The 25,300-nt window shown below is 36.7% G+C and overlaps 1 long non-coding RNA gene across 1 annotated transcript; it reads left to right on the top strand.

The window, feature by feature from the left end:
* Nucleotides 1–9,354: 9,354 nt before the first annotated feature.
* On the top strand, nt 9,355–15,019 carry LOC141410740 (uncharacterized). The gene is made up of 3 exons (XR_012435528.1): nt 9,355–9,473; nt 11,084–11,189; nt 13,927–15,019. It is a non-coding gene; the product is annotated as an uncharacterized lncRNA (long non-coding RNA).
* Nucleotides 15,020–25,300: the final 10,281 nt, after the last annotated feature.

The following is a 25,300-nucleotide window of genomic DNA, read 5'->3' as shown; positions in this document are numbered from 1 at the left end:
TTGATTTCCTGTGCATGTGTGTTACCTTCCTGGTTAATTCTTCTTGATCTAACCTTTTCTCTAGTTCCTGGTCCCCTTCTCCTGTTGGCCTCAGTTTCTTTTAAGGTATCTGCTTTAGTTTCTCTGCAGTGAGGACAACAAATGCTAGCTAATTTTTTAGGTGTCTTACCTATCCTTATATCTCCCTTGTGTGATGTAGCTTTTATCTTGTGACCAAAGTTTTCATGTCTGTTTTTGTGCCAGTACCATGCTGTTTTTATTGCTATTGCTTTGTAATATAGTTTGAAGTCAGGTATCGTGATACCTCCAGCATTGTTCTTTTGACTGATTATTGCCTTGGCTATTCATGGTCTCTTGTGTTTCCATATAAATTCAGCTGTAGATTTTTCAATGTCTTTAATGGATGTCATTGGAATTTTGATGGGAATTGCATTAAACATGTAGATTACTTTTGGTAGTATAGACATTTTTACTACATTGATTCTACCAATCTGTGAGCATGGGAGAGCTTGCCACTTTCTATAGATTTCCTCAATCTCTTTCTTCAGAAGATTGTAGTTTTCCTTGTAGAGGTTGTTCACATCTTTTGTTAGGTTTACACCTAGGTATTTGATTTTTTTGAGGCTATTGTAAATGGAATTGTTTTCATATGTTCTTTTTCAGTTTGTTCATTATTAGTGTATAGAAATGCTAATGATTTTTCTATGTTGATTTTATTTCCTGCTACCTTGCTGTAGCTATTAATAGTGTCTAGGAGCTTCTGAGTAGAGTTTTTGGGGTCTTTAAGGTATAGGATCATGTTGTCTGCAAATAGGGATATTTTGACAGTTTCTTTACCTATTTGTATTCCTTTTATTCATTCTTTTTGCCTAATTGCTCTGGCTAGGAATTCCAGTACTATGTTGAATAGGAGTGGAGATAGTGGGCATCCTTGTCTAGTTCCTGATTTTAGAGGGAATGGTTTCAGTTTTTCTCCATTAAGTATAATGCTGGCTGTAGGTTTGTCATATATAGCTTTTATAATGTTGAGGTACTAACCTTCCCTTCCTAGTTTTCTTAGAGCTTTTATCATGAAATGCTGTTGGATCTTATCAAAGGCTTTTTCTACATCCATTGAGATGATCAAGTGGTTTTTGTCTTTGCCTCTATTAATGTGGTTTATTACGTTTATTGATTTTGGTATGTTGAACCACCCCTGCATTCCTGCGATGCAGCCTACTTGGTCGTGGTGAATAATCTTTTTGATGTGTTGTTGAATTTGGTTTGCCATTATTTTATTGAGAATTTTTGCAATGATGTTCATTAAGGAGATTGGCCTATAGTTCTCCTTTTTGGAGGTGTCTTTGCTTGGTTTTGGGATAAGTGTAATAGTGGCTTCATAAAATGTGCTTGGCAGTTTTCCTTCCCTTTCTATTTTGTGGAACAGTTTAAGGAGGGTTGGTATCAGTTCTTCTTTAAAGGTCTGATAGAATTCAGCAGAGAATCCATCATGTCCTGGACTTTTCTTTTTGGGGAGACCCTTGATTGCTGCTTCAATTTCATTTTGTGTTATAGATCTATTCAGGTGGTTAATTTCCTCCTGGTTCAGTTTTGGATGATCATATGTATCTAGAAATTTTTCCATTTCCATAAGATTTTCATATTTATTTGAATATAGGTTCTCGAAGTAGTCTCTGTTGATTCCCTGGACTTCCATGGTGTTTGTTGTTATCTCCCCTTTTGCATTCCTGATTCTACTAATTTGGGTTTTTTCTCTCCTCACTTTAGTCAGGTTTACCTGGGGTCTGTCGATCTTGATTTTTTGTTCAAAGAACCAACTTTTTGTTTCATTAATTCTTTGTATGGGTTTTTTTTATTTCTATTTTGTTGATTTCAGCTCTTATTTTTATCATTTCTCTCCTTCTATTTGTCTTGGGATTTGGTTGTTTTTGTTTTTCTATGAGTTTGAGATGTATCATTAGGTCATTGATTTGGGATCTTTCAGTCTTTTTAATATATGCACTCATGGCTATAAACTTTCCTCTCAGGACTGCTTTTGCTGTGTCCCATAGGTTCCAGTAGGTTGTGTTTTCATTTTCATTGACTTCCAGGAACTTTTAAATTTCCTCTTTTATTTCATCAATGACCCATTGTTCACTAAGTAATGAGTTATTCAGTTTCTAGCTGTTTGCATGTTTTTTGTCTTTATTTTTGTTGTTGAGTTCTAGTTTTATTGCATTGTGATCAGATAGTATGCATGGTATAATTTCTATTTTCTTATGTTTGCTGAGGCTTGCTTTGTGCCCTAGGATATGATCTATTTTGGAGAAGGTTCCATTGGCTGCTGAGAAGAATGTATATTGTGTAGAAGTTGGATGAAATGTTCTGTAGACATCAACTAGGTCCATTTGCTCTATGGTATGTATTAGGTCTAGGATTTCCTTATTGATTTTTTGTTTGGATGACCTATCTATTGATGATAGTGGGGTGTTAAAGTCTCCCACGACCACTGTGTTAGAGTTAATATATGTTTTTAGGTCCTTCAGAGTATGTTTGATGAAATTGGATGTGTTGACATTGGGTGCATATAGGTTGATAATTGTTATTTCCTTTGGTCTATTTTCCCCTTTTATTAGTATGGAATGTCCTTCTTTGTCTTGTGTAATCAGTGAGGATTTGAAGTCTTCTTTGCCTGAGATAAGTGTTGCTAGTCCTGTTTTCAGGGACCATTGGCTTGTAAATGTTCTTCCAGCCTTTCATCCTAAGCTTATGCTTATTTCTGTCGGTGAGATGGGTCTCCTGTAAGCAACAAATTGTTGGATCTTCCTTTTTAATCCATTTCGTCAAGCGGTGCCTTTTGATGGGTGAATTAAGTCCATTAACATTAAGTGTTAGTACTGATAGGTATGTGGCGATTCCTGTCATTTAGTTATCTTAGTTGTTTGAAGGTTTGATTGTGTGTCCCTAAGTTGAGGTTACTCTCTACTTTCTTGCTTTTTCTTTTCCTGTAGTTTGGTGCTGCCTGTCCTTTCATGGTTATGTTGGGTTTCACTTTCTGTGTGCAGAATCCCTTGAAGAATCTTTTGTAGTGGTGGCTTTGTGGTCACATATTGTTTTAGTTTCTGCTTATCATGGAAGACTTTTATTGCTTCATCTGTTTTGAATGATAGTTTTGCTGGGTATAGTATCCTGGGGTTGAAATTATTTTCATTCAGTGCCTGGAGGATCTCACCCCATGCTCTTCTTGCTTTTAATGTTTCTGTTGAGAAGTCTGCTGTGATTTTGATTGGTTTACCTTTGTATGTTATTTGTTTTTTCTCCCTTACAGCCTTCAATATTCTTTCTCTAGTCTCTGTAGTTGTTGTTTTAATGATAATCTGCCGTGGAGTGGTTCTATTTTGGTAGGTCTGTTTCGTGTTCTTGAGGCTTCCTGCACCTCTATGGGCATAGATTTCTCTAGGTTTGTGAAATTTTTGTTATTATTTTTTGAATATATTACGCATTCCTTTTGCTTGCACCTCTTCTCCTTCTTTGATGCCCATGAGTCTCAGGGTTGGTGTTTTGATGGAATCAGTAAGTTCTTGCATTTTCTTTTCACAGCTCCTGAGTTGTTTAACTAATATTTCTTCAGTTTTTCCTTTAATTACCATTTCATCTTCGAGTTCTGAGATTCTGTCTTCTGCTTGTTCTATTCTGCTGGATTGGCCTCCCATTTTGTTTTGCATTTCTGTTTCATTCTTTTTTCTGAGGTTGTCTATATCCTGAGTCGCTTCCTCCTTAATATTGTCTATTTTCGTTCTGAGTTCATTTATCTCTTTATTAATCATGTTCTTTGTTTCCCTTGGTGTTTATACAGTGCTTCTATAGTTTCTTTTATTTCTTCTTGTGCTTTCTCAAATTCTCTATTTTTATTGTCCTGGAATTTCTTGAGTGTTTTCTGTACATTTTGGTTGACTATATGCAGTGTCAGCTCTATAAATTCTTACTGGTTACTTGCAGGATTTCTTTCAGGTTGTTCTTGTGGGCTTCTTTTGGTTTTTTGGCATAGTATATCTCCATTTTATTGGAGTCTGGATCTGGGTATCTCTTTTCTTCATTTCCCTCTGGTTCCTGTACTAATTTATTATTGGAGGGAAAGTGGTCTCCCTCTTTTTCCCTCTTCCAATCATTGCCCTTGCTATTGTTACTTTCCCTTTACTGTGTGTAATTCAGTATTGTCTACCTTATAATAATAACAATGGTGATTTCTAATATGGAAGGGTGAGAGGAGAGGGAAAGCAAAGAAGGTAAAGAAAAAGGAAAAAACAACCAAAACACACAGACACGCGCACACACACACACACACACACACACACACACACACATACATACACACATACACACTCACAAAAAAAACAGAGGCAAAGAAATAAACAGGCAGAGATGGTGTACTAATAAATGGTGTGCTAAGCTGGCATTAGAAACACAGGGAGAGGATAGTAAAACAAAAAGAAAAATCCCCAAGTTCAAATGGAATAAGTTTCAGTCTTCATAATTTTGGTGGTAGTCCTTCAGCCTGCAGTCCTGGTGTTGATGTCTGAGAAGAAGTTTTGTCATTGTCTCATCAAAGGGGAAAAACCAACAACAAAAAAAACCCCAACAACCAAAGCACAACAAAACAAATAAATCCCAAGTTTAAATACAATACACTTTCAGTTAGTCCTTCTGCATCCAGTCCTAATTCTGTCGTTGTCTCATCAAAGGACAAAAAAAACAGAAAAAAGAAAAAAAAAAAAAAAAGAGTCCAGAGACAGCTTTGTGAACGTCTATCTGAGGCTGCGAGTCAATTGCCACCTACTGTCGGCCTTCTGCTACTGCAGGCTTTATTTATGCAGATCTCAGGAATGAGCTTTACACTCACCTAGACCTGCAGGCTTTGTTTAGAGTTCTGGTCACATGACCCTTTTATTTTCTCCACTATATAGCCCTACCTTTCTGTTGCAGTTGCAGTCTTTTTTTTTTATTGTTTAGAGTTTGCATGGGGATATGCCCCTCCCTCACTCTGCAGTGGAGCGGGCTATGCTTTAGCCGCTTTTACAAGCCTTCCCTTCTCCAAGCGCACTGGGGGCGGTGCTGCAACTCCTACCTTCTCCTGCTGGCTTGTTTATTTACAGTTTGAGTGGGGCGTGCTCCTCCCCCACTCTCCGGATCTCAGGGTGCCCTGCCCTCTTTGCTATGTGTCTTTTTTCTTTCCAGCTACTTGTTTATTATTCAGTTTGGGGTTTTTTTTCTCTTTTTTCCCTGGTTGGGAGTCAGCCTTTCCAGGAGGCTATACCGGTTTACTGTGTGCCACTTAGCTCACCTGGTGGTCTGCATCTTCCCAAGCAGTCTAGGTGCTGGTGTCTGCTGGCATGGGAGCCCTCCTGATTTCTCTGTTTAATGTGGAGTGGGGATGCTATGCGTGGGCTGGGGGTGTGGAGGAGTCGGTGTTTTGCCTCTTCTTGGTGGTTTTTCCTGCCAGGTGTATCTCCAGCATCTCTTCAATTTACTTTAAAGCATGCTTTCTGCTTCCTCCCTCTAGTCGCCATCTTGGAATCCCTTCCACATTTCCCTATTATGTATTTATTATCCTATTTGTTTTAATGCTCATAAGATTAATGCCCATCTCCTATGCTCTTACAGTTGGATTTTGGTGAAAGCACACAGGTTGACTGTTCTGTCCTCAGCAGCCAGTATTACACCTGCTAGTAATAAAAATTCAAAACTAGAAGCTACGTTATTGATTGGGCAAATTTCCTTACATGTGTGAGGCAGTCCACAATATCAGTGACTGAAATTTCCTAAAGATAACAAGTGGGATCTTACAAAGTTGCTTTGCAATAAAGTGAACCACAAAAGATGCCTTGCTCTGTGTTTCAGATTGGCTGTACCAGTGTTTCTTTAGATAACTGATGGTAGTTATCTAAAATATTGAAAGTAGTGAGATCATTGAAAGATGGCAGTTTGATATTGAGTGCGACAAGACTGTAAATGTAAATCATTGTTACTTTGATATGTTTTTTCAAAACTTACTTTCATTGCTATGAGTTGTAATTATACTGAGCTAGTTTCATATAAGTATAGTGTGTTCCTTAGGTATATTTTCTAAGATACCTCAAGGAAAATTTCTTGCATTTATGTTAGTATATCATTGATTCATATAGTTAGGATACTATTAACATAAGTGACTTTAGTGTCAATCAGTGACTTTTTTTTAATTTTCTTTTTTATTAATTATATGTGCAAACAATGCTTGGGTCATTTCTCTGCCCTGACCCCACCCCCTCCCTTACCACTATCCCTCTCCCCCAAACCCCTTGATACCCGGCAGAAACTATTTTGCCATTATCTCTAATTTTGTTGAAGAGAGAGTATAAGCAATAATAGGAAGGAACAAGGGTTTTTGCTAGTTGAGATAAGGATAGCTATACAGGGAGTTGACTTGCATTGATTTCCTGTGCATGTGTGTTACCTTCTAGGTTAATTCTTTTTGATCTAACCTTTTCTCCAGTTCCTGGTCCCCTTCTCCTATTGGTCTCAGTTGTTTTTAAGGTATCTGCTTTAGTTTCTCTGCGTTGAGGGCAACAAATGCTAGCTAATTTTTTAGGTGTCTTACCTATCCTCACACCTCCCTTGTGTGCTCTCGCTTTTATCATGTGCTCAAAGTCCAATCCCCTTGTTGTGTTTGCCCTTGATCTAATGTCCGCATATGAGGGAGAACATACGATTTTTAATCTTTTGGGCCAGGCTAACCTCACTCAGAATGATGTTCTCCAATTCCATCCATTTACCAGTGCATGATAACATTTCGTTCTTCTTCATGGCTGCATAAAATTCCATTTTCTTGGTCCATTTGTCAGTAGTGGGGCATCTTGGCTGTTTCCATAACTTGGCTATTGTGACTAGTGCTGCAATAAACATGGGTGTGCAGGTGCCTCTGGAGTAACCTGTGTCACAGTCTTTTGGGTATATCCCCAAGAGTGGTATTGCTGGATCAAATGGTAGATCAATGTTTAGCTTTTTCAATAGCCTCCAAATTTTTTTCCAGAGTGGTTGTACTAGTTTACATTCCCACCAACAGTGTAAGAGGATTCCTTTTTCCCCACATCCTCTCCAACACCTGTTGTTGTTGGTGTTGCTAATGATGGCTATTCTCACAGGGGTGGGATGGAATCTTAGTGTGGTTTTAACTTGCATTTCCTTTATAGCTACAAATGGTGAGCATTTTAATCAGTGACTTTTGAATTTGAATTTATTTGATGGTATGTGCAAAACTGCAAATGATATATACATTTTAAATGGACTATTTTCAATTATTCAAAGATACTTTTAACTATAGAGGATGGCTCTAGATCCTGCTCCGACAAGACAAAGCACTACTATACTTCATTTACTTTTTGTTTTTTTATTCATTTGTTCATATGTGCATACATTGTTTGGGCCATTTCTCTCCCCTGCCCCCCCCACCTCTCTCCCCTACCTCCGTCACTTCCACGCAAAACCCGTTCTGCCCTTTTCTCTAATTTTATTGAAGAGTAGACATAAGCAATATTAAGGAAGACATAGCATTTTTGCTAGTTGAGATAAGCATAGCTATACAGAGAGATTGCTAGCATTGCTTCCATGCACAAGTGTATTACAACCAAAATTGATTCCTCTCTACCTGACCTCTTCACTACTTCCCGGTCACCTTCCCAAATTGACCTCTGTCATTTAAAGGTTATTGTATTAGCTCCTTTGCAGTGGGGACATCAAACACTTTTTCATGTTAGATTTCTTTTGATTTACATTTATATTTTCTTATGCCATTATATGGTTACTCTATTTTAAATGGCTTTCTCCATTTAAAGAAAAAATAAAATCTAATACTGTGTTTTCTCTACTGTAATAAATATGCATTATGGAAAATAAATTAGCATTTAGAGACCAGGCTAAACTTTCTTTTAAATAGTAGACTACAGTGTGTCCCTTGATAGAGACAGAGAGGTTAATTTTCGTTTTGACAAATGATGTATTTTCTTATCCCCAATTAGGTTCTTTTGATCTATTGATTTATATAGTCCAAGATTTGGTTGTACTTGAAAAATAGGAAGAGTTGCAACCACAGTTGATTTCCAATTCTGAGGAGCTTTGCTTTCATTCATTTATTACCACAATCCACAAAGTGAATAACATGGTGACCTACAAAATTCCTGTCAATGAATGAAGGTGAGATGAGAAAAATAATGTAGCTGTAATTCTCAAATTTTGTTTTCCTGGAACCAAGTCAAGTATAGCTGATACATTTTATTTCATTTGGGTAGTTTGCAGATGGGTTTAGCTAACATTATACTTTGGATGTGTATAGTGGTTCCATTTTTGGGAAACATGTTTGACTTACCACAGAGTTAACCTAATGAGTTTACTTCACACTTTTCAAGAGAAACCAGCAGATTTTGTCTGCATTATAATTTAAATTCCCTTGCAGGTAGTAGTTGTAGATGGAAAATATTTGCTACAAGCTAGATACATAATCATTTTTTCAAGTATCTAGACTCAGAATATAGAGATATTTAAATATTAAATATAGCAAAAGAAGTCTTAGTATTTAGAATCTTTACTGAGATTCAGAAAGTAGAGAAATATTGCTTTATTGGGCCCTTTTGTCATGTTCCGTTATGTAGATCCCATTTTGAAAAACTACTTATTATTAGATTTTAATTAATAGAACTTGAACCCATGATGCAATGGATATTTATACTGCTCAATTCCTCACATGAAGACTTGTTAAATTTTTTTAATGTTTTATAAAATCAACCTTTATGTGACAATGATGAAATCAAGTGTGTCTTTTAAATGTCTTAAAAGATTTTGATATTAGTGTTGTATTAATACAGTTAAGTCATAGGATAGATTCAGTATAGCAAATCATACCTTTTCATTATACTGTTTTCATCTAATGACAATATATTTATATTATGCTTCATTATAAGTGAATAATTTTCACCTTTAATGATTTCAATTTAACAAATGTTATACTGTAAGTTTATACTCACCCTTATTGCCCACTGAGTTTTTCTTACATTCTTAGACATCATGGTTATTCATTCACCTTCTTTACTACCCTTATCAGCTGTATTCTCTTCATTAGTTCTTACCAGAATTTCCAAGATCAATTTAAAACTTTAAAAACAGTTCTAATCTCCAGTCTACATCGTAACTTATTTTGTAATTATATTCATTAACACTTATATTGAAGACTATTCTAAGATCTTCATGCATTTTGACTCATTTAAACGTTACTATAACTTAGTGTTCATAGCCTGTATCCAGTCATACAAAAATTATGTATTTACCATTTATTAATGTACAGAATACTGTGTGTAAACTGCCAGGAAGAATGAAACAAGTTCTTTGCTTTTCTGAAGCTTGAGACCTTATAAGAGAAAGTAAAGAGTATGGCAACGAATCAGAAATAACCAGATGGAGTCATTTAGGTATGCATTTCTCCCCCTTCATTATCTCTGGATGAATCATTATTTTGATCCAACTTTGTGATTATTAAGAATAAAGGGTAATGTCTTATGGGTGTTTTTTTTTTTCAACATCTTAGTGCTGGAAAAATAGATTTCATTATTTAATGATGAGTAGACTGTATGCCCTAATAAAAGCCTCTTCCCTAAAGAGTAGTTAGACCCAGTGGTTTAGAAAGGGTCACCAACATGTGTGTTTTTCTAATAAGAAAAGCAGTCAAGCATTAATAGAATTTCTGTTGTATTAGGTATAGTCAAATACCTAGGATTTATACAACATCAAGTATAGTACTAAAATGGATACTATTGAGGTTAAAACATTCATTTGACTAGATGGTCAAGTGGCTCAAGTTGGTTGAGAGCTTGGAACTCTGAGTCCGCTTCATACACTAGTACTGCCAAAATCAAAAAAAGAAAACATTCATTTGAATTCTTTGATTGTTCATAGCCTCTCTCATTTGAATTATCAGGTGAAAAGGAAAGCAGAAATAGAGCTCCATTAAAAATACAGATATGAAAATTCTTGTCCTCTTTTTAGGAACTACATCTGAAATTTGTTATAGGGAGAAATGAATTCCATGAAGTATAGATTGCCTCTTTGTTAATCAGTAGGAATAATGATAAGACTCTTCCCTTTCTAAAAAGAGCACCAGGAACAGCATTTCTACATATTACTGATCATACCTAAATGTCAAATGTCAGTCACATGTGCCTTTCATGTGGCACAATAAAACTACATGGCTAAAATGGTACCACTTTTGTGATCCATAAATTAGTGTCCATAAATTAATGCTCTGGAATTTCAATGTTAGACTCAATAGTAGGAGCGGTCACAAACTTTGATGCCTACAACTCATTTTGTAGTACCAGTTCTGCATTAGCTGCACCAGCTTGTTATAAAACAGCAAAAACCAGCTGTGGAAAGACTTAATGTGAGATTAAGTAATGCCATCAAGAATCAAATAAAAACTTGAAGTTCTGAGGCCAAAAGCAACTACCAGTTTCTGTGACAAATTTGTGATGTTCATTATCCTTTTGGAATAAATGGACTACAGATGTTTTTCAACTTGATGATTTCAAGAAGAGTAACATTGAAAAGATTTGTTTACAGTCTAATAATTTAAGATGTAGGACTAAGCATTATGTAAAACCACAATTTTTAAGGTTTAACATATACTTGAATTATTTCATCTCAATATTGTTAACAGATTTAAATTCTTGAAATTTTATCATTTTAATGTAACTGTTGCTTCTTGTGACATTTCTGAGGAACCAGTCATGATATTTTTTACCCCTTAAAAATAAGCATTTGGGAGTAATGATCAAATTATAATCTAAATTGCAAAAGCTTTGGCCTAATGCTCCAAGTTCACTTGTGCCTCCTCTTTCTACTATTTGAGGCTCAATTTAGTATCTAGACATGTAATCCAACAACAGAAAAAAATGTGACTGACTGCCATACCATTTTAAACTTTGTGAAACTATGATTCTACAAGTCTGGTGGCCTAAACTCTGACTTAGTTTTCCTTACCATATGTAGAGGAATGAAAATTTGTTCTTTTGTGCCCATCAAGGTGTGAAATAAGACTCCAGGAAGGAATAAGCCACATCTGGTCTTCAGGATCCTTCCAGTGTCATCAGTCACTGAAATCAAACCTCCATGAGAATACTTAAGCAGAGGTATGACACTCGTCTGTATTAGTTGGCTTTTCTCCATAGCAAACAACTACAGTGTACCAAAAATGAGCAATTATTTTTCTTCACTCACGCAAGTCTGCAGGTCAGCTAAGTTGGTTCTGTTCCATATAGCTCATTCTACATTGCAAGGACAATGCCTAACCAGGACTTGAGACTTAGCTTCAAACTTGTACACTGACATTTCTCCAGCATTCAAACTAAACAAACCAAGTCTTGTGACTAAAACAAACTTCAATGGAACCCATTGTCCCTTAGTATTCTCAGGGGATCAGTTCAAGGGCCCAAACAATCATGCGTGATACCAACATCCATGGGCTCTTGATTCCTTACAAGAAATAATGTAGAATTTCTATATAACCTATACTCATCCTCTTACATACATACTGTAAGTCATCTAGGTTACTTGCACCTAATACAAAATGAATTTTTGTGAATAGTAGTTACAATGTCCTATTATGGGAAAAATGGCAAGAAAAATCTGTACATATTTAGTAGAGCTGCAGTTTTTAAAAGCTATTTTGATAAGACCTTTTTGAATCTGTAGGTGGAGAACTTGAGATATCAAGAGCCAACTCTATATTCTCTCATGGTAATGGGGCTTAGAGCGAACTGTAGGCTTGAAGCAAGTGATTTAAGGGATCATGGGAAGCAAACTTGGTGTAAATGGCCAAACAGTAAGTAGTACAGGCCTGGTTTCTTGCACCTTAAATCAGTCATTGTAGCTTGAAAGCAATCAGACAATATGTCAATGAATAAACATGGTTGTGTTCCAACAACAAAAACCAGATGGCCTGGATTTGGCCTGACATCTTAAGTTGGCAACCATTAGATCACAGTTTGCTTTGGGTCATGAATATTCAAGCCCCTCCCTTTTTTAAGGCCCACTTGTTAAAATATCATTTGTTATTGCTACAGATTCTTAAATTGAGTGTCTCTCTTAATTCCATATTCTGTGCAGCTGAACTGGATATTTCTATGAAGTAATATCTTGACACCCCACTGAGAATTTTGATGTAAAAGCTTAGAAAAGGGGAAGTTCTTTGGTATGCAATGCATAAAAATTCCTAAGAGTTCCACAATTCTATTTTTAATTATGTTCTAATTTCATACATACATGCTGAAAAAATGTTTCTTATTAGAATGCACTAGAGTACCTTATGCTCTTTATTAAACTCTTTATTTTACATTATAAACTGAAAACTTCCTAGCATATTAAGAGAGATATCCTCCAGGGTATTATTGGTTCACCTTTGTTTCCATTTACTTACTTAATATGTAAATTGTATCTTGAAATTACTTTTCATAAAAGATCAGAATAGCTATCAAAAGCTATGTTGTAACTTTGTAACTATGTTGTAACTTATTCTCCAGATGTCATTCATGCTATAATGTTCAAATTAAGGTGAATTTCTTTTGACTCTGAAGAATATGATACTCAGTTTTTCTTATTGAAAAAGTTAGCATGAGAATTTCTGCATACAAAAGTATAAATACATCAGGGGAATAACACTGCCTATTTTTTGCTAGGTACTTTACATAAATATTCCATGTAATTCTGTTCTAATAGTGCCAAAGTAGAATTGGAGAGTCAGTGGTCCTGTGAACTGCTGTACTTCCTGAGATTTAGGTGTTCTCTTACTTCTGTTCTTAAATAAGAGAGCTCACTCTTTGATTTCCCAACAGGTTCATCCAAAGCAGTGCTCCCCACTGTTTCTCCTTACCTTTCATACACATCTAGCAATAGAATATCTAGAACAAATCCAGAATTAAGTGAACAGTGTGATCTTGGTTGACACAGCAGTTGTCAGTCAAAGAACATGGCAGGTAGCTTAGTGATACCTGTGTTGTTGACAGCAAGGACCTGGGCACAGTTGGCTTTCAGTCCCATGGAAGACCAGTCAACTTCACTAGTGTCAAGTGCCTTTGGATCTACATTGATGAAGCAAACTTCCATAGACAATTGTGTTTCCACTGTGTGTGTGTGTGTGTGTGTGTGTGTGTGTGTGTGTGTATTTCTTTTTGCGTTTATATATTGATGATTCTTCTGGGAAATGCCATATTTATCTCCAGCTTTCTCCATGGGGTGACATTTGAGACACTGTTTTAAGAAAATTTAGATGTTCAGATTTCTTTATTATCATGCATCTAATGTACCATGCTTTTAGCAATTCAATGTAAGGATGATGATTAATCTAGGAAACTGTCTACTCCCAAAAGCCTCCAGGTGTGTTCTCACTAGTATTCACAGGGAAATCCACTCTTCTCCAGGCAAACGTGAAGGGAGTGGAGCAATGACGCTAACCCTACCCACTCACCACTGTCCTAATAATGTATCAGGTTTTGCTTATTCTGATAGCAGCAGTAGTCATCACTCTTTCACAGACTTTTCATTCTTACCAAGACAAGGCAGGTTGGAACCAGATGGTTAGTACTAGAGAAAAGTGAATACTTCTCTAAATTTTTAAAAAATCATTTAAAGGATCACAGAAAAGTGTGGTAAGTCAAGATTACTGTTACCAAGATATGACAGATTCAAAATTTAGCAAAACCTTAAAGAGATTCTAGATATCATGGATTAAAATAGTGAAAGGAAGTATTTCAAAATGTTGGGCCATTGAAAATATAGAACACTCACACAAAGAACAAAAGACCTCAGAAAATGTGAACTTGAGAGAGGGAACTTACTGTTTCACCCTCTTTTCTTGTCCTGTTCCCGTAGCATCTGATCATGACCATAGGAAAGTTGCTTGCAACTGTGGAAGGTAAGAGTGCCAAGACCTGCAGCTGCACAAACTTTGGGATTTTCTCTTCTTTTTTCTTCTTTCTGGGATGAAATTAAAAGATACACAGGTTTGAAAAGTCAAACGATGCAGTGATACCAAATGAAAGTAAATTCTCTGCCTGAGTTCTCCAGTCCCCACTTACTATCTAGCTCTCTGTTATAAGACACTGTGTTTTGTTGGTGTTCATCAGATAACAATACTCCCATTACCTATTATTTAACTTTAGATAGTGTGTTGATTTCTTGTCTGCTGCTATAATAATATAGAGACTGTGTATGTTGTAATTTGTATTCAATAGTAGTTTATTTGGCCCATGATTCTGGAAGGTGGAATGTATAAGTTTGAGGGGCCACATCTGGTGAGAGCTTTTTCACTGTGCCATCCTGTGGTGAAAAGTAGAAGGGCAATCTAGTAATTAGAAAAGTGAAAAAGGGGGTCAAACTTGATTTTATACTGAATCTAATTGCTGGTCACAGTGCCTCATGTGCATGGTTCTAGCTACACTGAAGTCTGAGATCAGACGGCCTAGGTTTGGGGCTAGCTCTGGCAAAGGTTTATGAGATTCCCTCTCAACTAACGACTGGGCTCCATGACACGGGATTGCCATGCCCACTATGTACCAATGGGAGGATTTTGGCCCAGGTTGGCCATGGCATAATTGCAAGAACCTAATTGCAAAACACTGAGAGTAAAAAGGGCTTTGGGTGTCTTAAGTAGCAGGTAGGTCACTTGTAAACACAAGGTCCTGAAGTTTAACCCTCAGTATGATTTCAAAAATCAATAAACAGAACTAAGAAGCAAAAAAAACCAAAACAAAACAAAACAAAAAAAAAAACAAAGTCAACAAATCTAGGTCACTCCTGAAATAATATACCCACTTTTAGTGTAAAGAAATTATCCTTTCATAAGAGTGACTAAGATCATTAGTTTTTAGGCTCCACCTTTTACACTGTCACTTTGGGAGGGATTAATATATGACATATAATTTTGGTAAATACATTCAAACCATAGAAAATAATATCTATTGAATGAGAGGACTCAATCATATTTCTTGATTCATCAACATTTAAGATATATTACTTTTGCTCCTCTGGTGGTTAGTTTTACAATTCTAAAGATTATGATTAAACTAGATTTTCTTACAGAGGTTTAAGTACATTTTGAGTCCTTGCTACACAAGGTAGGAAAGCTTGTTTCTAAAAAGCCCGGCCACATGTCTGTGCTTGTATAACATTCAGACTTTCTTTTTCTTGCTTTACAAATGTTAATATTAGTAACATTCTTATTGGCATTATTGCTGTCATGAATGTTTTGTTTATGTGTTGACTATACAAACTGAAACTCATTTACATTATTGCAATTATTAACTTATCCTTTACTGAAGAATCAAATAACATGGGTCAATCTATTGAGGAATAAACATGTGAACTTACGTTATTAAAAGTGAAAGAAGAATGTTCTGAGTGATCTCTTTAAACTTAATTTTAAGCCCTTCTATCAAAGTATTCATTTGGACAATGATATTATTTCTAAGAAATTAAACATAAAACATTGAATATCTTTGATTGTTCTTCATTCATATTCTACCTATTGTTAGATTTTTTACTCTGAAGATGTTTATTTTTAATCAATTTTTCTTTATTCTCTTAATTATCTAGATTTTCATAATTTAACTCTTATATCATTTCCATTTGGATCTTTTCAGTTTTGTTGTTGGTGTCTCCTAAATTTTATGAGTATTTTTTCATCAACTTGAATGCTGGAAAACATTGACCAACACCAGTAGGATGATTTTTATCCTCTGTGGAATTAGAACTCTCCCTTTATTTATTATCTTTATTGTTGTGTTGAGGGGGTACATCATAGCATTTACAAAGGTTCTTCCAATGTATCAAGTGTATCATACTTGAATTCACCCCTTCTACTGATCTCTTTCATCCCCCCTCCTCTGATTCCTGCAACAGTTTCAGCAGGTATCATTTTTACATTCATATATATGTACATTATTTGCATCATATTCATCCTCCTATCCCTTTCCCCGCCATCTCCCCCCACCCACCAGTACCGATCCCCCATCCTCTTGCAGAACGTGTTCCATCCTCTTAGAACTCTGCCTTTAAGCAAAAAATGGATTTCAGTGCCAGGGTGTAGTAAGTTACAAGTCCTGTTTTTGATATATTTAGATGTTTTGTTCATCATGTACTTATACAAATAGTTTTACATTTTAAAATATCTCCTTGAAATATTTTATTCACTTAGTTTTTGTGCACATCCTTAAATTTTGTGACTCATGCTGCACTCCTCTCACTGTCACAGCTCCCTTGGGCCAAAGGCCTGGAGGTTAATTTCCAGTTACAGTTGGGAGAGAGCACCAAAGGGCGGTGGAACAAGCATTTTCTGTCAGTGTCTGGATATCCTTAACTTTGTGGGGGCAAAAATTTGTTTAAATGGAGCTAGTAAGTATTAAGTGACTCAGAGTTCCAGGATCAGGAGTGAAATTACTCATAGTGACAGTGACTCAGATTGGAGATCAGGGTGAACATGGACTGGAAATTATTAGTCCAAAGGGAACAAATTTACAGTCTGTTAGCTGTCACAGAGATGTGAACAAGTAGGGGCCAGTCATCAATTAGAGAGCCTTTAAGCAGTTCTGACTGCTGTTTCCAGCCTGTTGAGGGATGAGGGCCTAGCTTCTTAAAATGACAGGCATCTACTATCCACCAAAGGAGCTGATGCAAACCTCCTTTCTGACAGTTGATAATACCATGTCAACAGCTGCTAACTGTTCCAGAGTCAGCCATATGGCAGAGGAGAGATTGAGTGTGGTAAGAGCACCAAATACACACTTTCTTTCTTATACAGACATTTCATTATCAATTCAGATAGTTAAAAGGAAAAACCAGAATTAAGAAAATAATTTTGTCTTTGTAACTTGCTTAAATATTGGTATTACTGGCATACCCATCACCTTTTCCTAACTCTTCTTCTTGGTGATGAAGGCAAAAGTTCAAGGTGCAATGAAAATAGACTGCTATGTGCTAAGTTGTATCCTTCAAATTCTTAACATTGGAACTCTAACATCTCTTTTTCCTCTCTTTCTCACCACCAAGGAAAAACAATAAGAACATGGTTGTCTACAAGTCAGAAATAAAGCTCTTACCAGAAACAACTGCGCTGACATCTTCTTTTCCCCAGAACTGTGAGAAATAAATTTCTGGTCTTAAACCCATCCACTCTGTAGTATTTTGTTATAGTAAATAGAACTAAGAAATGTCCCTTCTCACTCTTATTCCCTGTAGAGCTCTATCATTAAATTTAAAGAAATAACAATGACATTTTATTGAATTAACGTGTTTTCTTTTTCCCCAGGTTTTTATTGTAGCAACAAGCACATAATGTAAAATGTAATCATCATATTATTTTAAATTATATATTCAGTGGTAAGAAATACGCTTATAATGTTGTACAACCATCACCACCGTTAATCTCCATAACTTTTTTCACCTAGTAAAGCACAAACTCTCTACTCATTAAACAACTCACCATTCTCCTTCCTCCAACTCTGGCAGCTACCATTCTCTTTCTATCTAAGATTTTGACTCTTGAAGTGTCTCCTCTTCATGGTATTCTACAGTGTTTTGTTATGAAAATAGTTTTTTTCACTTAGCATAATGTCCTCAAGGTTATCTATCTTGTAACCTATGTCAGAATTTCTTTCCCTTAAGAGTAAGTAACATTCAGTAATATTGTCTCACATTTTGTTTATCCATTTACTCATAGATCGACACCTGATATGTTTCCAAGTTATAGCTATTGTGGATATCGCCACTATGTCATGAGTACACAAATATGTCTTTGAGACCCTCCTTACAGTCATTTTGGGAATATACTCAGAAGTCAAATTGCTATATCATGTGATAGTTCTGCTACAAATTTGTTCACGGGCCACCATGCTTTTATCTGCAGTGGCTAATCTGATATTGTTGGGTACAATGTTCTGTATAGATCTGATTGATTACTCAATTTATATGCTGTTTAAGTCCTCTCTTTTTAGCTTCTTTTCTCTCTGTTATAGTCATTATTGATGGCAGTGAGGGGGTTAAAGGTCCTGATTTTGTAGCAATGTCTATTTCACTCCTCAGTTGTCAACTTTTGCTTCAAGTATTTTAATGGTCCATTTTTTAGGTGGACAGAAGTTTATACTTGTTAAATCTTTTAAAGAATGAACCTTTAAACATACAATGTCATTTTTCATCTCCTTTGCCTCTCACCTTTCTTGTCTTCCTTTGGTCTAGTATAGCCACGATTTTTGTCTGAATATAGCCACTATTACTCTCTTCCAATTACTATGTATATAGAATGTCTTTTTTCCATGCTTTCAGTTTTCAATATTTGTGTCTTTAGGTCAAAAGTTTCTGCCAGTGCATTGCTGACTAGACAGGAGATAAATTGCTAGTACTTCCTACTCATCTCTGAGTGCCCACAACAATGGTTTTGAGAAGAAATCATTATCTATTATATAGAGAGTAATGGTTACATGACATTGAAGGCACCCTTGACTTTCTAAAAAAAAGCCATTCACTACAAGAGCTCTACCTGGCTCTTAATGGCTGTCTTAGAATATCATGAATAATTCTGGACATACAAGAATTGCTTTGGAGAACTTTTTTAAACTGCAAACTTTCTGGGTCTGGTTAATTGGAACTTGCAGGGAGTAGTGGTGGTCCTACAAATTCACCAGTTTGAATCTAATGCATATTGGGATACTTTACCAGTGATTAGGTTCTAAAAGCACAGGTCTGTAAGCTCTCTGATGCAGAGACAGAGAGTAGCAGACTGGTCCTGCGATAATCTGGGAACTGGGAAACATACAGAGATAAGTGCAGCCACATTCCTCACCTTAAATAGGTTCTGACAGATGCTTCATGGGAGGCCAGTGTTCCCCATGAGCCTCATTGTTCTAAATACTGTCAAGATTTACCAGACTAGTATTGTCCCTTTAACCCTGTTATCCCTGTCTCTTACCCTGTTAAAAATCTACTTAAAGATGGACCAAGGACCTAAATATAAAACACGAAACTCTGAGAAAACTAGAAGAAATCATAGGGGAATCATCTCTAGACATTGGCACAGACAATCATTTTCTGGATAGGACATGGGGAAATAAAAAAAATTGGCAAATTAATTACATTAAACTAAAGTCCTGTATAGCAAAGGAAACCAACATAATGAAGAGACAGCCTACATAACAGGACAAAATATTTGGCAGCTATTTGACAGAGGGTTAATATTCATAACATAGAAGAAACTAAAAAAAAACATAACAATTAAAAGCTAATAATTTGGTTTTTAAAATAGGCAAATGACCTGAATGGGCTCTTCAACAGATGAAGTAGGAATGCTCAACAAATATGAGAAAAATGCTTAGTATCATTAACTGTTATAGAAATACAAATCAAACCTATAATGAGATACCACATCTCCCCAGTCAGAATGGCTATTATCAGAATAATAATAATAATAATGATAATAATATTATTAATAATAAAGGCTGAAGTGTGTGTAGACAAAAAAAAGTTCCTACACTGCTGTTGAGAATATAAGTTAGCACAGACATTATGGAGAATAGTATGCAGGTTCCTCAAAAACAAAAACCTGATGAAAGGACTAAGATTGTCCACTATATAAAGGCTACATTTCTGCTAATTTGGACTGAGAGGCTTTAGCAAGATCAGGAAGGATAAATGGGACTTACATTTCTGGCCCCTACTGACCTCTTCAGCATTTCAATTCCTATAACTCCTATTAGTATCTCCAATCCAGTAAACTCTTTTTTTTCCCTCAGTGTTTCAACCCATAGACTTTGCTTTCTAGGAAAAATTCTACCACTTGATCTATGCCCCCACTCACCAACCCCCCCTCTTTTTTTTCTTCTTTTGATATAGGATCTTTAGAATATTGTCCACAGCTGGTATCAAATTCTGGATCTTCTGGTTTCTGCTTCTTGAGCCCTGGAATTTTAGATGAGAGCCACCACAGCTGAAGCAGAAAATCCACTCTAAAAAGCCACATACTCAAATTCTATGTGCTGTCTGTGAAAGAGTGTAATATTCCTCTTAACACACATTATTTTCTCACACTCTCCCTCTCCCTCTTTCTCTGTCTCTCTCTCCATCTTGTGTCTCTCCCCTCCCCCATCTTTAGCTCTACATCTATCTTATTAATTCCAAACTACAGTTTAAATTTCATTTCCAGTGAATTACTCAAGAAGCATTCCTTGCCACCATCCCTGAAAATCTGTCATATCAGGTCCTTCTAATCGCTCACCCCATCTTTAACTTTGTGCAGTGTCTATGGCAGTCTGGTGTTACACAGTTATCAGGGTTATTATGGTGAATTTCAGTTCCTCCCATTCAAATCTCACTTTGTGACAGATGGTCCTGACTACCTTCTTTTTATGCTGCCCAGACCCATCCAAGTGCCTTCACCCTAGTGCAGGTTCAGACATCGTGTGTTAAGTGAATGAAGTAAAAGACATATGTGAAATTTTAAGACATGTTGTTATCTTCCCCATCCATGATAGAAAATTGTTTCATTTATTCACTCAACAAAGTTTTAAAAAAATTCTCAAAGGGCAGAGGTCTGTAGACATTAAGTCAGAGATAGACTTTTGCCTTAAAGTTCTTAGATGCTGGTAGGAATTAACAGATATGTATTCAAATAACTATTAAACTGTAAGGGAAACCACACACTATTAGTAAAATTAAATGGCAGTCTTGTATGGTGGTTATAGGAAGAAAATACTTCATGTAAGAGGACTTAGGTTCCCTCCCTGTCCTGTCTTCCTGATCCTAGGACAGCTGGATTTGAAATCCTATTGTTTTATTTGTAATCACCCAGTGTAGAAACAGCACAGAAATCCTCCAAAAGGCAAAGGGTTAAACAAAATTGTGAATTATGCAAATATGTTATATGTATGTATGAAAATAACATAATAAACCATACTAAAATCTATAAAAAGAGAGGAAGGGAAATGTGACACAATGAAGAGGTGAATGTGATCAAAGTACATTATATGCATATACAGAAATACCACAAGGAATCCCCATGTAAAATTTTACTCATGTAAAATGAGTATATGTTAATAAAAAAGAAAACAAACTGCTGTAGAGCATATTGAAACAAACTGTTGTAGAGAATATTACTGATAGAAAGAAATGAACTTGTAATTGCCCACAATAGTATGAAATGATCACCAATTATGCTAAGTGGTAGGAAAATTCAAAAATGCAATATAGTGTATGGTCCTGATTATACAACGTTCTTAAAAAGACAAAATTACAGAAATGAAGAAGGTAGGAATGGGTGCTAAGTGATAGAAAGTTGGTGGAGGCGAGAAGGCACTTGGTGTGGTGGCAAAAGTGTAATATAAACCATCTTTTATTTATATGAATATCCTGGTGGTATGGTTTGATTTGATTTGTCACCTGAGGATTCATGTGTTGTAAGCTTGATCTACAGTCTGACCATGTTGATGGTAAGATGTTTAAGAGGTGAATCCCATAGGAAGATCATCAGGTGATTGGAGTGCTGCCCTCTGAAGGGATTAAGTCTGTAGAGACCCTGATGAGTTCACACAAGAGAATTGCTACAATAGAGAAACTCTAGCCCCACTCCACTCTGTGTCACTTTCTGTCTCACCATATGATCTCTCACACATATTCCTGCCATTTTACCATTCATTATGATATGATACAACCAAGGTGACCCTGATCAGAGACCAAATTGAGGGATCAATCTGATTTTGGACATTCAACAACCCTCCTCCAGCTATGAAGAAAATAACCTCTTTACTTCAAAACTGACTGACCCTCTGGTATTTTTGTAGCAGTGGAAATTGGACTAATACACTTGGTTATGATCTATTGTACTATAGTTTGGGGATATATTAGGGAGAGCTGAATAAAAGATTGATGCACTTTATATTATTTCTTACTGCATATTATGGTACCATTATTTCAAAAAGATTAATTTTAAGTAAAAAGAAGTTAACAAATTAGGAGTGAAATAGATGTGTTAATCTGTCACTTATGTCTCAGCCTTAGAACTCTGACATCACAATGGTCAGTGAGCTTAACTGCCACAGCCTTCACAGACTTCAGACACTTGTCTACAGTACTCTTCCAAGTGCTGTAGCCATGGGCTGTGTTCAGAGTCAAGAACTGGAGGAAAGTGGAAATCCTTTTCCAATACTAAACTCTATACTCAATGCTTCACTGGGCAAGGTAGTCTTTTCCTATACTATTTCTTAGTTTGATTGTTAAAACTGTCTGGTGGTCCCAAGATTGGTTCTGTCCTGTCTCCTCTCAAATATGTGAAGTAATTCTTGCCTTCAGCAGTGGGGTCATGAAAAGTTACTCATGTTCATACTATTTACTGCTGTTGAACTCAACATGATAGGCTTTGTATTATAAGGGAAAACACATCCTTGGCATCATGGGAGGTAATTTTGTACGTGTCTATGAAGATTACTTCCCAGTTAATGCATGACATTTCATGGTCTGTTCAGTCTACTTGGTTTTAAGTTGTTCACAGAGTCCTGTTGGAAAGGCACCAAAGCTCAGCCAAAATTCGAAGCACTTTTGGATATTTCCAACATTATTTGTGGTTCTTTAGCAACTTCCCCACCATGGTTTGAAATTGATATAGGTAAAATGGGAACCAATTACCTAAGTCTTCATGCTAACATTCCACCAATTTGAAACTACATCTTCATAGGTCTTCATATTGTTCCACAAAAACTGTCGTGTTGATGAAACCAATGTTCAGTTCTCAGTAGTCAACTGCGTTGGTCTTTCTATAGCATTTGTCATGGCTTATTGCTCCCATATTTTAGTACTCTCAGGACAGGCAAGTCCCAGGGCTCTGTTGTGAATCTTTTCTTCATCCGCATTACTAAGGGACCTCACTTCTTTGCTAGCTATTAAAACTGGTACTCAATGACTACTGAATTTCAGTGATGGAGTCCTGCTTTGGGAAATAAGACAATCATTTTTAGCATACTGTGCCCTTTCAAATTTGGCATAATTAATTGTCCCTTATTTTACCATTGATTATCTGTTGTGTGTTGTTTAATGTATATCAGGAAGATATCTATACTGAAAGGGAAACTAAGAATGAAAAAACATCTTTGGAGGTCACAGAGAGAAAACACCTCATCCATGGCCCTGTGAAACTGAGAAATGGCTGGCATAGGAAGAAGAGGCATCTGTTCCTATTCAGCGATGCATTACTTATATCGAATAGCAGGTACATGTGCACTAAATCCTCCCCTGATTGTCACAAAATGCATTTTCAATAACGTGGATTTTTACTAACTATGTAAGAAATCAAAGGTTTTTTGGTATTGTATGCAAATGTTTTGATTCCTCCATTATTCCACAAGCATTTGTAGAGATCCTGTTCTGTGCCCCAACAGAGAATCAATCAAGAATCAACAGAATCAGACAGACATTGTATGTGTATCTGTAATCCCAGCCCTCAGTAGGTGACGGCAGGACTATTTTTAGTTTCAGGCAAGTCTGGGCCACATAGTGAGGAACCATCTCAAAAGAAAAAAAAAAATCAAGCAAAAGGACATGCAGTGACCTTTTTCCCAGGTCTTATATACAGATAAGAAACAAAAGGGAAATTTTTAGGCTTTGCTTCTAACAAGAAGACATGTCAGAAGATAAGACAGTGTTCAGACAAGGTCAACCACATGTGTCTCTATGGGCTGGTGACATTTAAACTCTACCTAAGAGATGAATAGCAGCAATCGTCCTAACACCAGGCAGAGGAAGCAGCAGGCCTGAAGTGGGTTCAATTTGGCCCTCTAGAGAAAGGGGGTCATTGAAGTCCATATGTCATATGAGCATAATAAGTGGGGCACAACATCAAATGGGAGATTTCAGAAGTCAGAGATCTGTTAATACAGGGTCTCCATAGGTCACAGCAAGAGGTTGGGATATTATTCTGAATTGCTAACTAGAGAAGTGCCCAAAGAAATTAATTTTTAGTGTATTGTTCTTGCTATTATTACATAGATAATGGATGGGAGAGCAGGCAGCATTGGAAGTAAGCAAACAGTCAGGTGAGGCAATATTCTTGATCACCAGGGGATAATATTCCTGATTTTCTGTCTTGGGCATGACACTGGCTATGAAAGACGCAGGCGATAAGTTAACCACCTGGGCACACTGTCATTTCTATACTGAACACAAATACCCAGCCTAAAACATGGTGATTACTTAGTTGTCTGAAGACAGGGAAATGGAAAGAATTGACTGGCCTGGTCATCTATTTACCTGTCTACTCTGTTTTCATTATTTATCACATATCATGAAAGACAAAAGAAATCTCATCCAGAAGCCCTTTAGTCCCTCTGGAAAGACAATTTCCCCTACTGCCCTGCTACTGCCTTTCAGCTCTGTTATATTATAGGAAAGACATGAAAGATAGTGCATGGAATTTGTAAAATGCTTTATTTCGTCTAAGTGACACTAATGGGTATGATTCACCAGGGGCATATTTCCTGTGATGTATTATACTAAGACAAACTGTTTAGACGAATGTAACAATATTAAGGGATGTGTAGGATGAAAGAAATAGCTTACAGACATTGTAGAGGTGGCAATGTTATAAAGGAGACAGAAAGACCACATAGGCCCTGGCAGGAGGTCCTGGGTAAATTTCCTGACAGAGCCTGACATAGGACAAGTCTTAAATCATTAGGCTACTTGCATTCACCTTATTATCAAGGTAAATTCACTGTGGGGACCATATTAGGACTGCTCCAGCAGCGGCTTCTGCGGCAGTTTTCCCGCCAGACATTTCAAAAATAACGGCACAGCTCCGCCCTCGGCTGCTGCGCATGCGCGAAGCGCCTCTCAGCCCCGCCCCACACAGCCTTCCTGCGCTCCCCTGTGTCCCCCACCCACCTGTAGCAGCCCTCTGCGCAGGCGCAGGGTGGACATTGGCACTTGCTTCAGGGTAGTGAAGCGCTGCAGGTGTCTGTTGGAAGGCAGGTTTTTAGATAGGAAAACAGGCTGAGAAAGGCTCAGTCAATGGTCCCAATTCAGGCCCTGGGAAATTGCAGGAAGTCACTGGAGTCCAGATCACCTCATCCAAACTTGAAGCCTCCTCTGTCTGTCTGTGCCCAGTCTGACAGATAAACTACCACAGTGCTCATTCTCGGCTTCTTAGGAACTTGCAGACCACCCACATTCTATTCTTAAACAGAGCATATTTTTCTCCTTTTTATTAAGCTTT

The sequence above is a fragment of the Castor canadensis genome, chromosome 9 (genome assembly GCF_047511655.1).
Source record: "Castor canadensis chromosome 9, mCasCan1.hap1v2, whole genome shotgun sequence".
Lineage (NCBI taxonomy): Eukaryota > Metazoa > Chordata > Mammalia > Rodentia > Castoridae > Castor > Castor canadensis.
The sequence above is the reverse complement of the archived record's forward strand: the minus strand, read 5'-3'. Positions and strand labels throughout refer to the sequence as shown.